Raw genomic sequence first — 15,472 nt, 5'->3', positions numbered from 1 at the left:
ACACCATACATAGGTTACTCTTTCACACCATACATAGGTTACTCTTTTACACCATACATAGGTTACTCTTTCACACCATACATAGGTTACTCTTTCACACCCAGCTGCTGCCTCTTCATTTTTGATACTTTGTTTACTTTCTGATAAAGTTTGTATTGAACACTTTTAATTAAACTAGATTGATGATCTTCATTTAAATGGGAACATTTATTCAATGTTAAAAATACCAATTCAATAAAGACCCATTAAAATATGACTTGGATATAAAATGGTCCACCAAGCTGTCTCATCACTAAACCTCAAAGAGATTTGACAGAACCAGGAAGCTTGTAGACACGAATCCCAAAAGTCAGAAACGTAACTGCTTTTAAAGCCAAGTTTGAGCTTACACTCAACCTGAACAGGGTTTTGTTGTTGTGCCCCCGGCCCCACCCGCTTCTTAACTGCAAAGAAACATACAATTAAACCTAACGCCTTTCCAAGCTGCACCAATGAACACACTGGGGTTCTTCATGGGGAAATGAGTGAGGTGTAGAAAGGAAAACAACGGGAACGGCTGTGACCTCTTATTGCAGTTCACAAAGCTCTGAAAGACAGCAGCCCCACCAGGCTGCAGCATATGGGAGTCGATCGCAGCCTCTCGCTTCCTTGGAGTGGGATGGAGTTCCACTACCAGACAGGCAAATGGGGCAGTTGGCAGACCAACAAATGACTGTGGCACTGAGAACCTGACCGTGTAGACCAGGGCTCTCCACACAAATCGTATCCTGCCCCACGCACCTGTACTGGCGTTCCCTTTTCTCCAGCAGAGATGCGTGAACGCAGGACGAGAGCACCAGAGCCTCTGAAGCAAGCCCGCCGCAGTACGTGCCCGGAGATGGAGACTTGGTTTCAGAGGTCTGCGTCATATTAGAGTCACCCTCACCTCTGGCTCTGACACCTGAGGGTGATTCCCTGGCTGCATTCCTCACAGTCATCCATCCGATCTGAGCCTCTAGGCTAGAATTTGCTAACCCCAAACATGGCCTCTTTGCTTGAGTGTGGAACCCAATGCAATGATTTTGAAAGGGAACACTGTCTAATCCTTTCACCACTGTGGCCCCAGGACTCTCACAGCACCTACAGGGCACTCCCTTGTGTAGCATCGGTATCGAGAACAACAGCACACCATTCAATTTAACAGCCAATGCGCTGCAAGTGTGAAATGGCTGTGCTGGAAAACAGATGGTAGGATGTCTGCCCTCACAGGCTTTGGAGAGCAAGCCAGGGCATCGGATGGGAAAGGACTTGGTACCTGAGTTTGCTCTCGGGGTCCTCTTCGGACCGGGGCTGTTGGCTCCCTCCACAGCACTCAGAAATGCTGGCTGGATTTCGTCACCAATTCCTGCTGGTGCTCATTTCCTGTAGAGCAGAACAACAGTAGGGACACACAGTGACTGACAGGTGGTAGGGACTGACACTCAGAACAGTTGTCTTTAAAGACAGGCATCCGCAGGCTGAGAAGGTGTGTGGATGGCTTCCCTAGAATCCTTGGGGCTAAACCATTTTTAAACTTTCAAGTCCAGGAAGATAATTCTGTATGTAAAAGGCACCTACCACTGAGCCTGACACCCGGAGTTAGATTCCCAGGAGAGAACTGGTTTCCATAACTGCACTGTGGCAGCCCCACCCCCACTACCAAACAAACAAATAAATGAGTGTAAAAATTGATTTAGTTGATTCACCTTGAATTCTAGGTTATTTGCCAATTTAAAATACATGTCCCTGCTTGAGGCTAAAGTTAAGTGCCCATAATACTTAGACTGACCAATTTCAAGCCATCTGTGCAGTTCTCAACCTTCCTCATTACCTGGATGAAATTAGAAAACCATGCATTAGGTGAGAAATATTTTACATGTTAATTTCTCGGAAACTAGGGATTTTTGATCATAACAAAATATAGTCTGTCGATGCCCCGGGAGACTTCCATGTGTCACCATGCTTTATCTTTAACACAAACACAAAAGAGATTATCTTCATGAGTAGAAATTTAGAATATATTTTATAAACTTTCTGTAATATTGTCTTTGTTCTGATTTTTAAATACCTAGATTATCTAAAGAATACCATCAAAGAGAGAGACAGAGAGAGAGAGACAGAAAGACAAACAGAGAGAGAGAGACAGAAAGAGAAAGAGAGAGAGAGAGAGAGAGAGAGAGAGAGAGAGAGAGAGAGAGAGGAGAGCGCGAGGCAAGCTAGAGAATCAGAGGGAGAGAGCTGGAGAGCTAGGTGCCTGGTTGTTGAAGCCATTGTTTCTGATGCTAAGCTCCAATTCAGAGGCCTCATTAAATCCAGTCTCCAGCAATAACAGCCGAGGTGTTAATGGGCGGCAGTGAAGTGTGTCAGGGAATGAAGAGACCCTCAGGGCTCTCCAGTTTACATCAGCCACACACAGCAGCATTACCATAAATCCTCTAAAAGACACTACGCTCCACTTCTCCCGGGCTACCTGGAGAGGAGCCAGCCTTCCCAGGGCTCAGCCACAGCTCTAAGAGGCCAACACCAGTCTCCCACATCAAACACCCTGGTCTGCAAAACACCGCCGGAGCAGATTCTCCTGATTTCCCTAATGAGAGCACAGGAAGTCAACAGACAAAGCACAGACCCATCTGGAAATGCCATGTAGTGCTCAGATTACCCCCAACCCAAAAGGTGTTGGTGATCTAAGTCTAGAACTGTTAGTCTGTAAAGATTCCGTGACATGCCTAAACATGTTAACGTTTTAGTGCTTTACTATGGATTTTTTTTATCTATCATACTCAACACTCTGACGCATGCATACAAGCACAGATGCCTACACACTCACAACTAAGCACATGCACTCTCATGTACCCATACATACCTGCACACTCACGTGTAGACAGCTACAGGCATATCTCACACATATACACACTAACATACCCATACACACAGAGGCACATATACTCTCACATCCATACCCAAATACAGATATGCTTGGATATGCAAACACATGTGTGCAACACAGTGCCCCCATTCACACATAAACCCATACATACATACATGTACACATAGGCACACATACACACATGCAAATGCCAACATATGCATACACTCACAGGTACATCACACATATACATGCACATACATACTAATTTGTGTATATACACATGCATATACTACAAAGGCACACAATACTTTTGTTTCCTCTACAATGGTGGCTCCTTTATTTATAGTACATTTACACACGTAGCTTTCGCACGGCTGTGGCAAATGTCTGAACTGCTAGCAGTCAGTCTCTTCTAGGAGCCAGTTACTCAGGTATTCCTCCAGGCCAATCAACACCTTCTCCGTCCTCAGTCTTGGACACTGACCACTGCAGCTCACACTCCAGAGCCTCAATCTTGCAAAGACAGAAGGGCCAGAGATCAGAGCCTCCTCATCTGTGTTGCTGGCTCTCCACAACCAAACGAGGCATCTCTGCAATCGGGTTTCTGGATCTTTTGAGCAGCTGGTAGCTGTTCTCCAGGTCAGATTGTGGGAAGGTGTTTAGCATACACGTTAGGGGGTTCCTGATTTTTAAGCAATATCCCTGTTCTTTTTAAGTTCTGTGACCATGGGGGTCACAGAACCTGGCTGAATCAGCTGCGGTGAGAATTCTGTCTTGTGAATATCAGAACCACTGAAGTTCACGTTCTTTACCCAATGCACATGGCACTGGGCTAAGTTGAAGATTTAGCATCTGTCTTAGCAAGGCGACTATGGCTGCCATGAATCACCATGAGCAGAGCAACTCGGGGAGGAAAGGGTTTATCCGGTTGATGCTTTGCCATCACTGTTCACCATCAAAGGAAACCAGGACAGGAGCTCTAGTAAGGCAGGAACCTGGAGGCAGGAGCTGATGCAGAGGCCATGGAGGGGTGCTGCTTACTGGACCCACTGTTTATGGCTTGCTCAGCCTACATGCTTTTAGAGCCCAGGAGCACCAGCTCAGAGGAGGCAAAACCCATGACTTGGGCCCTTCCCTACCAATCATTAATTAAGAAAATGCCCTACAGGCTTGCCTATAGCTGGATATTATGGAGGGGTTTTCTCAGTTGAGTTTCTCCTCTTTCTGATGCTCTAGGTTGTAAAAAGTTGACATGAAACGTTATTCAGTACACTACCTCAGACTTCCCCCCAAGAATCCCCAATGACCCACTGTATGCTTGGAAGGAATGAATGGCCAGGAAGCAGTTTCCTGTAGGACCGCCTTGCTGGTTCAAGGCATTTCTTCTATTTAGTTGACTTGGCCACATATGAGCTATGAGCCTCGGTTGAATGGCATTAGGAATTGCTCTAGAAGGCTTCCTGCCTCACAGTGCTTCTAAAGGGGCCCTGCTAAGGACAGAGATGGCGAGCCCTTCCCAGTCATGCCTAAGAGATGTTCTCTGCTCTGCCTCAGGTCCTGGGACCCTTCAGCATATGCCAGAACCCGACTTCCCATACATTCAAGCCCACATGTCTGGCTTGCCTGAGGTTTCTCATGACACAAATGGCTTCCGTATAGGAAGCTTCAGCTATGATGGAGTGTGTGTGAGCTACCAACACAGCATCACTTCCACGCCCGTGGAAATGATTTCAGCTTTTTAAAATGTTCCTTCTTCAAAGTTCTGCATGAGCTAGGCTAAGAAGACATGAGGGACACGTTTTGACAGTACGTCATCCTCTGGCTCGCAACATCGAACAAAAAGAGCCAGACAGCTGCCTGGCAGCCCTTCGTGCAGCAGAGCGAAGAGAGACTCCTCAGTGGACTGAGGTGGAGCTAACGATGAGACCCCGTGAGATACAGCCCAAGGACTCTGTCCTCAGCGTGGCTCGCTTTCCTAGACTGGTGTCTCTGCACCATCTGGAACTGAAAGGCAACTTCCAACAGGGCTTTCTTCTAGTTTAGTGGTCACGTCTGGAGCCCAGATGGCGGAGAGGAAGCAGTGCATCCCAGCTGCCTATGGTGGGCAGCCCTGGCTTAATGCATAGCCCTGTGGCATGCGCCCACAGCTCCGCCTCCTCTCTGTGTGCTTCTCCTGATAAAAGGATCATACTCGAGGGAAGGATGAAGGACCTATGCTAACAACTTATGTGAACTCTCTGGCTCACCATCTTCCCTGCAGGAATAGGGTTGTGTTTCCCTTCATGCCAAGTTACCCATATGTGAGGCCCCCCGCTCCCATGCTTACTGACACCGTGCTTTAGAACAGCTTGTGAGAAGATAATTCATTTTCTTATGTCTATGAAATTCAAAGCATGTCCACTTCCAGACTTTCAAAAGAGGAGGGAAGGACCCTTTACAGAAAACAAAGACTATAATAAGCCGGGAAGGCACGTTACCACAGAAGTAATAGACGGTGGCAGATTAGAAAGAAATAACAGGACGTCAGAAAAGCAGAGCAATACCAAAACTTTCCTTACGATTTTTAAATGCCACGCACCTTTTCGCATGTGATTAGAGTCCAGATCAGATCTGGACTCCCCGTATTTTGTGTGTTGGGATGCATTGAGACAACTCGGAGTCCAAGCCTCACCGCGAGAGCGCAGATTTTCCTACCACACAGCAGGAGGTTCCCTCTTATTGCCGTGACGAATACCTGACCACAGCTCCACAGGGGAGAAAAGGCTTCGTTTAGCTCACACTTCCGTGCAGAGACCATCATAGCCAGGAACTCACAGGAGCAAGAGCTTGAAGCCGTGAGTGGCATCTATGGCCGAGAGCAGGAGAGAGCGAGCTCACGTATTCTTGTCTGTCCTCACTTTGCTTTGCCCTTTGCTTAGCCCGGGCTCACTCCTCCCACCACTGGAGCACGGTCCAGGAATGGAGTTATGCGAGGAGAATTCTGAGTGCTCGTGAGAACACGCCAAAACGCAAGACAAGAGTCTCGTGACCTTATTTTCTTCAAAGAGGGAGCCGTTGTTGGAATGCGGCTGCCTGCTCCTCCCAGGTGTAGCAGATAGGAATGAATTGACCTAAGATTACTCATTATTGCCTGCTGCTCTTATTCAATTAAATGTTTAAAGTATCCTTTATATACCTCTATGGAAAAGCATGTTTTTGCCACATGCAGCTTGTCCTTGTGATTGCATACAGCGTGAACTCATGAAAACATAACCGGTGCCATTTCTCTTAACCTCCAAAGTATAAACTATCTGGGGCTCTGAAGTAAGTTGGCTAGGGCGTGAGACTTACTGGGTTCATTCTCCCAGGTCCCACTGCCTCTAGGGTGGTGACAGGCTCATGAAATGGTGCTACCCATATTCTGCATAGACTTTTCCAACTCAGTTAATCCAATTAAGGAAATCCCTCACAGACATGCCCAACCTAATTAGATAGATCTTTACCTGAGCTTCCTTTGTAGGTGATTCTAGATTGTGTCAAGTTGACAGAACTTAGCATATTACAGTCGCTTCCCTAGGCCTTGGTAGGGTTGGTGCTGACAAGGCAACCCTGATTTGGTGAGGGATCCTCATTCAAACTGATAATATGAAGGATGCCAGTGCTCAGAGTTTGGGATGTGGGCTATCGATAGATCTGGACATCCTACGAATAAGCTACCCCGTAGGTGGAGATGTGTCCCCAGACCTATATTCACAGTTTCTATCTTGTGGTCATCTCCGTACCGATGCTGTAATGATGTGGCCAGAGCAAGCAGGACCCTTCATGCCTAGGATGGGATATCAGAGGCTTTCTCCAGTCTCCCGAGTATGGCGGAGGCAAGGCAAATGAACCCTCAAGCAGGTTTAAGCAGGTCTAAATGGAACACCCTTGTCAGGAATTTGGCAGCCTGTGCGCTAATTTTGAATATGCATATGCTGATTTAACAATTTTAGCTCCTGGTGTCTACCAAATATGTTTCAGTCACACGTGTGCATAAATGCATGTTAAAATTGCCATTAGAGTATTACATATGATCAAAAATCTTGGGTGCTGAGCTGATTCAATGATTCTGAAACACGATTGCAGATTTGATCCTCGTGTATGACAAGCAAGATGGCAAGACGAACGCAGCACAAAACCTAGCCCTCACGCTGGTAAGACACAACACACAAACCAAGGCCTAGCGCTACTGCTCATGCTTCCGTGAGTAAAACACGCATGTGCAGCCTGCCAGTGAGGCTGGATAGAGACCCGCAGAAGTCATCCTCAGAAAGAAAAACCATGCTTACCTTTTTCTTTAGGTACTCCAATAATTTAAACTTTTATTATGAAAGTAAAGCCATGTGTAACCTATGTAATAGACGAAAATGATAATATCATCTATCCATTCACCAGTGATGAACTTAGGCTAAGAATTTATGCACCCAACATTATATGATAATCCCATGACATGCAAACCATTCACTGCTGCAGCAAGGTGTAGTTTAAAGACCAGTCCTATGGTCTATTGTTGTGTACATACCAGGAAATCTCATGCCAAGGAAATAACAGGGCTGGAGCATTATGGCATATTCTTCCAGATTAAACAAAATGACACAGGCAATTAAAAACAGAGATAATTAAAGCTAAAGCTAAGAATAATCAGTTCTGGGGAACACCCCCATCCTCTGCTTTGGGTACCGCAGCAATGGGGGGACACTTGGCTTTCCATGTCCTCATGGAAACCATCCATGGACAGTAAGCGTTCATCTCCAAGACACTATGCTAACAATAGACATGTTCGAGAATGTAGTCACTCTTCAGGCAGAAGGGGAAAGGTGAAGGTAACCAAAGTCAAAGAGGACTAGCTTGGGTTCTGTTCATCCTGTCTAATGGGCAGTGTCTGGTTCTGTAAACATTGATGAGATAAATCTTCACACACAGGCTGCTGATCAGCTGTGCCACCCTTTGACCCTGGAAGTAATCCATCCACCCACTCACCTGTCCACTTGCTAGTGTCCTTTGACAATTGATGGATCAAATAGTTGTGTCTCTCCCTGAATCTATAGCCTCACAAAAAGTAATTACCAAAACAAACCCAAACCAGGGGACTCCGGCATTATTTGCCTTCCTTTCTTTTCTTGGAAGCCTTTAAGGTTGAGCTCTCATTGCCTCCATACCTGTTCCTTAACTGTCTCTTATTCTCCCAAATATGTTTCCTTTAGAAACATCTCTGTGCCATGGCCTGTGTCGTGTCTCGCGTCTCACACCTGATCACATCACACACAATACATGATGACTGTAATAACTATTATCTCAGTACAACTTTTACACTTGTATCACAATTAAAATTTAAAGTGGTTTCACAAACAAACGTATGGATAGACTCTTGTCAATTGCACAGATAGGGAAACTGTACCCCATGAAGCAGATAATAGACAAAACAGAAGCAGATCTTAACCTGACCTTGAGGTCCCCTAAAACTCGGTTATACCCCCAGTTCCTAGGTTGCATTCTCTCTTCTTGGTTTTTCGAGAGTCAAACAGATCTTTGTATCTAGGTTCCCACCTCTCCCTCTCTGTGTAAACCTCAAAGGGTTGTTGGTCAGCCTTTATATAATGCCCCAATATTTCTTTAATCTGACACTTTCAAGATATTTCAGCTTTCAATGGGGCCTGTGTCCTCTAAGTGCGGGTATAGCCATCTCCTGGCCAGTCTCTCACACAGTCAGGAGCCCCCTTCTGCTGTTGTTACCAAAGATGCTGAGTTTATGGGAGATAAGGGGTCACCAGAAAACAGAGGATTCTGTTACAAACATGAATTAGAAACAGTAATGTTAATGTAGACTCTGAGTCCTTTCTAGCATCCAGCACTTAGAACACAGTACCCTTGTCAGTGTTTGCTAATCAATTGTAAAAACACTCTCTCTTACTTCCTGCTCCACTTCCGGCTACTAGACTCCTTCCTGATTGCGCAGAGGGCTGTTGTCTGGGACGGTGATCTGTAAGTTTTTTCCCCTTTAAATAAATACCACCTTATTAATCATAATTCCAAAGAAAAAGGGGGAAATGATGGAGGAAGGTCATTGGTTAATTATAATAAAGAAACTGCTTGACCCTCATAGGTTAAAACATAGGTGGGAGGAGTAAACAGAACAGAATGCTGGGAGGAAGAGGAAGTGAGCTCAGAGGCCATGCTCCCCTCTCCCGGGCAGACGCGATCGATGACGCTCCGACCCAGGATGGACATAGGCTATAATCTTCCTGGTAAGCGCACCTAGGGGTGCTACACACATTATTAGAAATGGGATAGTCCAGGTGTGAGAGTTAGCCGAGAAGAGGCTAGATATAATGGGCCAAGCAGTGTTTAAAAGAATACAGTGTCCATGTAATTATTTTGGGGCATAAGTTAACAGGCAGCTGGGGTGCTGGGGACGCAGCCCTGCCGCTCCTATCACTACAGAATGGCGCCCAACGTGGGGCCCAAACCCACGACCCTGAGATTAAGAGTCTCATGCTCTACCGACTGAGCTAGCCTGGCTGTGGGAAGAGGCCCACAGCTCCCTACTACAGAAGGTGGCCTTCCTGTGATCACAGAGCGGGTGTAGACCTGAAGCTCCCTAGCAGAGCATGCCCGTGTTGGTTCTAAGGACTTGTACAAGCGAGGGCCAGAATCTACTGTATCCTCAGACATAGCTCTACCCATCCTCTCCCAGCTCAGACTAAGGGGAAGGGGTTTTCTGCCTTCAGGATCTGTCTGGAGGAGCTTGGGGAGGGGGAGATCTTCAGAATGTTAAACTAACATCTAAGTCAACTCCCAAAACCATATCATAAGCCCATTCCTCTCAGTGTTGCTTTAAAGAATTTAGCTTCTTCAATGTCCTAAAGTATAATCAGGCCCAGACAGCTAAAATATGGAATCAGTATGAGGACAGTTAACTAGTTGTGGGCTACTAAGATTCCCATTGTGGGCTAATAAGTTATATTATTGTGGACTAGTTGATCTCTCTCTCTCTCTTCTAAATTCTTCTCATAAATAAGGAAGGGGGGGGCTAGAAAAAGAGGCGTACTCTGTGTCCCATTTGGCTATTTTTTGTTGGTTCTCTCAGGGAAGGAGCTGTATTTTGGTGATTCCCAGCTCCCTAACAAAACATAAGAAGAACGGGGGAGTCAGTTCAGCCACACTGACCTGCTTGAGAGAATCACAGGATACAGTCTCCATCTAGCCCCCTATAAGCTTGACTCTGAGGTGGGACCAAGAGAGACCATCATGTTCTTAGTTGGACATACTGTGGCGGAGGCATACTTAAAGCCATGCTCACCCAGAGGGGAACACATTCTCCTGGGGCTGCAAAGGTTTGCAAATAAGTGAAGGACAGAACATTGAGGGTCATACCATCAGCACACACCTAAAGAGACTGTACAGTAAGCCTGGAGGAAAGAGCATTTCAGCCTGGAGCAGAGGGTCCTTTCAGGGTAGGGAGGGCCCAGCCTTGAACCACGTGAGCAGTGATGGGTGGAGAGGGATTGGTGGACAAGACACTGTGTAGGCACAAGGACCTGGTCCCCAGAACCCATGTGAAATGCCGGGTTATGGTAACATGTGCTTGTAGTAACCTCTGGGGGGTGGAGAAGGTGTGACCCTGGCAGCTCACACAACATCCAGACTAGCCTAATAGGCAAGCTTCAGGTCAATCAGAGACTGTCTCAAAATACAAGGCAGACCTACCCAAGGACTAACACCCAAGGTTAACTCCTGGCGTCCACATACAGGAGCACACACATGTCCCTACCTCCATCCCATAATATGAACAGCAAATAGCAACAGACTGAATAAAAGTGGCACAGGGAGACCTTTCTTTATATCTCGAGTTCATTAAGTATTCTAGCCCCCAGGATGTAACGCTTTTTATTAAACAAAAGCTCACTTGTATTCTAGCAATGCCACTCAGCTCGACGTGACTGAGATCAACTCACTGTGTACAGACAACCCATTCTTTGAACTGGTACCCAATGGCGAATAAGTCCAGCCTTCCTGACTCCTCCATTGCTCAGTGGTGGATTCCTCAAAGCTTGGTCACGTTATTCATCATCCCTGCCAGCCAGATTTGTGTGCACACCCGTCCAGAGAGACAGGACCTTGACACACAGGATCTGCAGTTACCACCTAGCGAGTCTCACCTTGCCAGCACAGGTTTGTAGCCTGCTGGCCCATCATGATCTCATGTACTCCCCTTCAATCTAGGAAATAAAAATCCCTGGGCTTTTCCTGCCTTCACAACCTGTTCACTTTTCACACTATGTTGTTTTTTTTTTGCAAAGCATTTCAGAATTAAAAAAATCTGTACTTTACCAAGCTGCTATGAAATGGTCTTGTAAACAAGCTCTTATATTTGATTCTAAAAGGTTGCCAGATTATAAATTAACATCAGTGTCAATAGCAAGGACCACTTTATAACAAGACCCGTTCTTTCGTTTGCTCTTTGGTAACATTGTTTGGAAGGATATACAACTTAGAATATACAAAGCCAACTTATGGCAACACTCCTTCCACTAAACCAACTCACAAAAACTGGCCATTATATCTGCAGGAGTCCTCTGGCTGATGGTTAGACTGTTTGGTTACGATAATTGGAAACTGCTCTTGAGGGAGGCGGAAAAGGTGGGCACTTGAAAAATAATTTCCTTCATTGTCTGTTGACCTAGGTAAATATAAAAGAAGGCAAACAAAACCCAAGCCCACAGAAGTTGCCAACTTCTGTAAGTTTATCGGGCAAGCATGTAAATGTGTACATCGTCATGAGGTAGAAGGCCACCATGCTCTTTAGAACAGTAAAGTCAATGGCTTGAGGTCCTCTCTGGGTGTTCTCCCATGTTCTCCCATAGATTTCAAGTCCACTGCTAGGGGTGCTGGGCATGCTGTCCTGTGTCTTGGGGGACACAAGGATGTGGGAAGAATCAGCATTGAGAAGTGGCTGAGTGAACACACTCCTTCAGGTCCTTCTAAGAGTAGCTTCTCTGAACAGAACTTGAGGGTCCTGCCTCCAGACAACTTCTACATGAGCATCTGCTCCAGGGACATGTTGCCCCCCTGCCCTGGTCTTGGCATGAAGATGAAATCAAGTTGACCTGTGAACATTCTTGTCCTGCGCTATCATGGAATTATTGCTATACTTGATGCAAATTTTAAAACTCAATAAAATGTAGATATTTTGAGAAAATTATTATAAAAACATGAAGATAACGATAACAAAGTAATGATTGCTCTCTGTCACATACTAAAATTTTCTTTCCCCTGTTTCTGTTTCCTTGAGACATCCCAGGATAACAACTAACTCACTATAGAGCCATGGTTGACACGAAACTCCTAATTCTCCTACCCAAACCTCCCTTCCAAGTGCTGGGATTATAGGCATCCACTATACCAGATGGTTTAAATTTGTTTTTTTTTTTTTTTATGGCAGAACTGTTAGGAATGGAAATGGGTGAGGAGCCTGCCCAAGGCCTCAGCGCGAGCCAACCCTCACATCTGCACTGCGGTCCTTCCCACTGAGCGACCTATCCAGTGGGTGAGCGGAGGACGACAGATGAACATGGAGTCCGCCGCCAGGGGCCAGGAAAAGGAGGTTTGCTTGTTTTCTTCTGTGAGTGATGACTGCCATTGCAGGAGACAATGTGTAGGGCTTCTCTGATGTTATGTGAGAGAAGCCTACGGTGAGACAATGCTGGCAGCATGGGAGGATCTATGGGATATCCTGTGGATGCTGGTGCAGCTTTAGCTACTCTTTTGGTTATGTGTTATCAGACATACACCCCACTTATGGGCATCTCTTGTCAAGCCCAAGTACCAAGCGCACATACAACCAGCTGTATCAGGCAGAGTTCTCTGGAGGAAGAGATATTAAAGGGGGTTTATTAGAGTGGCTTTTATTGGCTGTTGTTAGGCTGGTCAAACAATGGCTGTCTTCCAACGGAAAGGGGAAGAATCTGGTAGTTGATCCCTCCCTGAGGCTGAAGTCTTAGCTTGTCTTTGGTCTATGTTGGAGTGTCAAAGAATTAGGTTCTTGTAGTAGCTGAGGAAGACTTCATCAGTAGAGTAGATGCACTTGCTAGTTAAAGTGAGAGTGGGCAGGCAATGAACAAAAGCTTCCTTCTTTTAGGCCATTGGATGTGGCTGCCACCAGAAATTGTGGCCTAGTTTTTCCCAGATTTAGGGTGGGTCTTTTGAGCTCAAACAATCAGGGCTTAAATTGGCTCTTCTCACCTCAGATAATCCAATCATGAAAATTCCTCCAGAGGTATAACCAACTACTTGGGTTTTAGTTGATTCCGGATGTGGTCAAATTGATAGCCAAGATTACACCAGCTTTAAGAGGCCGGCAGGTTATGTACTGTGGAAGTCTACAAATGTCTTCTCTGGCGTCGAGTTCAGTCTTGTGAGTAAAGAGAGCTGATGAACACAATTTCAAGTTGTCTATACGTTCTAGCAACACACTTTACAGAGGAACTGAGGTGTGCTTGACCATTCTATGGACTGCGTTTTCACAAGTAGTTTTGCTTCTGATCTTATTCTCAAGACACAGGGCAGAGAAATTTGTATATATTTATGCATGTGTGTGTGAATGTGTTCCGTGTGTGTGTGTGTGTGTGTGTGTGTGTGTGTGTGTGTGTGTGTGAGGGGTCAGAGGTTGACATCTGGTGTCTTTCTTAATCACTCACCACCTTCTTTTTGGAGACAGGGTCTCTCATTGAATGTGATTTCTCTAGTCTAGCTGGCCAAATGACCCCAGGGATTCTCTTGTACCTGCCTCCTAAGCTTTGGGGTGACAGGGGCAAGCTGCCATACCGACTTTTTACCTGAGTGCTGGGACTCTGAGATGAGGTCCTTGTGCTCACATGGAAAACACTAACATTAAAGGTGCCCCCCCCCATAGTCACAGTTTGTTTAGTTTTACTTTGTGTGCACAGGTGATAAGACTGTGTGCATGTGTGTGCGCGTCTGGTACCTGTGGAGGCCAGAAGGGGACGTCAGAATAATCACAGGAACTGGAGAACAGGGAGTTGTGAACCATCGTGTGGGTTCTGGGAACCCAATTTAGGTCTGCTACAAGAGTGCAAATACTCTTAACCTCTGAGCCATCTCTTCAGTCCCAAGAAACATTCCACGGTGCATCCCTGATGAACTTTAGCAATGGTGTGTGCACTCAGTATGTCTCTTTGGCTTGTAGGCAGAAGATGAGGCAGGCTGCGGACAGGTACAGCTAGATAATGCAGATGGCAGAGGACAGCTCTGGGGTCTGGCCACGGCTTCACTTCCACACGGGCCTTCCCTAAATCTACCCTGGAGGAGCTTCCCCAGGCACGACTCCATCAGTTCCCCCTGAGACTGTACCTCCTGAAATGTCATCTGCCGGGACTGCAATTATGGCCCTCCAGCAATCACAGGCACAATGCAGAATGGGTGGAATTCAGGTGAGTGAGAGAACCCGCAATCAAGCCAGGGAAGAGAGAACAAAGCCATTTTCTTTCATTTGCCGTCAACACAACCATCAGGCCTTAATTACAAGGCAAGCGTGGGGCTGGCGCTGAAAGGCTTATTATTATACAGTTCAGCTCCAAATCAGTTCTGCATTGATGAGCGGCACCCAGAGGAAGGCAGAGCAGCCCTGGTGAAAAAGAGCAGGCCCTGAATGTGCTGATGAGTGGCAGGGAGCATGCTCCGGGGAATTAAAAATAATTCTGCAAGGAGGGGAGGGCGGTATACCTTAGAGCCAGCTAAAAATACACCGTGAGAGTCCTGCATCCTTGTTTGCTGTGTTCGTCATCAAACTCAATACAGACAGACTCACTGTACTCAGCTTTCCACAGTGTCGCAGCTCGTCTCGAACCCGGCCTTCTGTTCTAACGTCCCCAAAGATATTACAAATGTGTTCACGCAGACCATGTGCCTAGTTGCCATTCTTAATGTGTGTGTGTGTGTGTGTGTGTGTATGTGTGCACACACAAGTGTGCATCTGTTTGTGTTGTCTCTGTGTGTGTGTGCAGACTCAAGTAGCATGTATACACATGCATGTCACGGCTAGAGATCAAACTGTGCTGCTATCTCTCAGGCACCATTCTCATTGCATTGAGACATTAGTCTGGGAATCACCAAGCAGGTTAGTCAGGGAGGCTGGACACTGAGATCCAGGGATCCATCTGTCTCTACAACCCAAGAACTGGGATTACAAGCATATGCCCCATACCTGGGTATCTGTCTATCTTCCTCTCTTCCTATCTATCTATCTATCTATCTATCTATCTATCTATCTATCTATCTATCTATCTGGATTGAACTCAAATCCTCATACTTGCAAAGCAAACAGTTTTCTCACTGAGTTATCATCCCTGTACTAATTCTTTATGAGAAACCCAAGAGCATCTTTAAAAAGTCCTTATATTCTTCCTCATGTATACAGTAATATACGTGCCAATTGTTTATAATTTATACTAAATGAACATTGTATACAGCATATTTGCCTATGTCCACATTGAAATACCAATTTTGAGTTGAAAATATCTTTTAGAGAACTAATCTATTAATGTTTAC

The 15,472-nt window shown here is 45.8% G+C and overlaps 1 protein-coding gene across 17 annotated transcripts in view; it reads right to left on the bottom strand.

The window, feature by feature from the left end:
• Myt1l (myelin transcription factor 1 like) overlaps window positions 1-15,472 on the bottom strand; it is a 394,778-nt gene that overhangs the window by 275,477 nt on the left and 103,829 nt on the right. For all 17 annotated transcript variants that reach the window (XM_026785931.1, XM_026785930.1, XM_026785939.1 and 14 more), the window contains exon 3: window positions 1,295-1,401. The gene's annotated coding sequence lies outside the window, so the exon portion shown is untranslated. The remainder of the gene's footprint in view (window positions 1-1,294; window positions 1,402-15,472) is intronic.

The sequence above is a fragment of the Microtus ochrogaster genome, linkage group LG3 (genome assembly GCF_000317375.1).
Source record: "Microtus ochrogaster isolate Prairie Vole_2 linkage group LG3, MicOch1.0, whole genome shotgun sequence".
NCBI lineage: Eukaryota > Metazoa > Chordata > Mammalia > Rodentia > Cricetidae > Microtus > Microtus ochrogaster.
The sequence above is the reverse complement of the archived record's forward strand: the minus strand, read 5'-3'. Positions and strand labels throughout refer to the sequence as shown.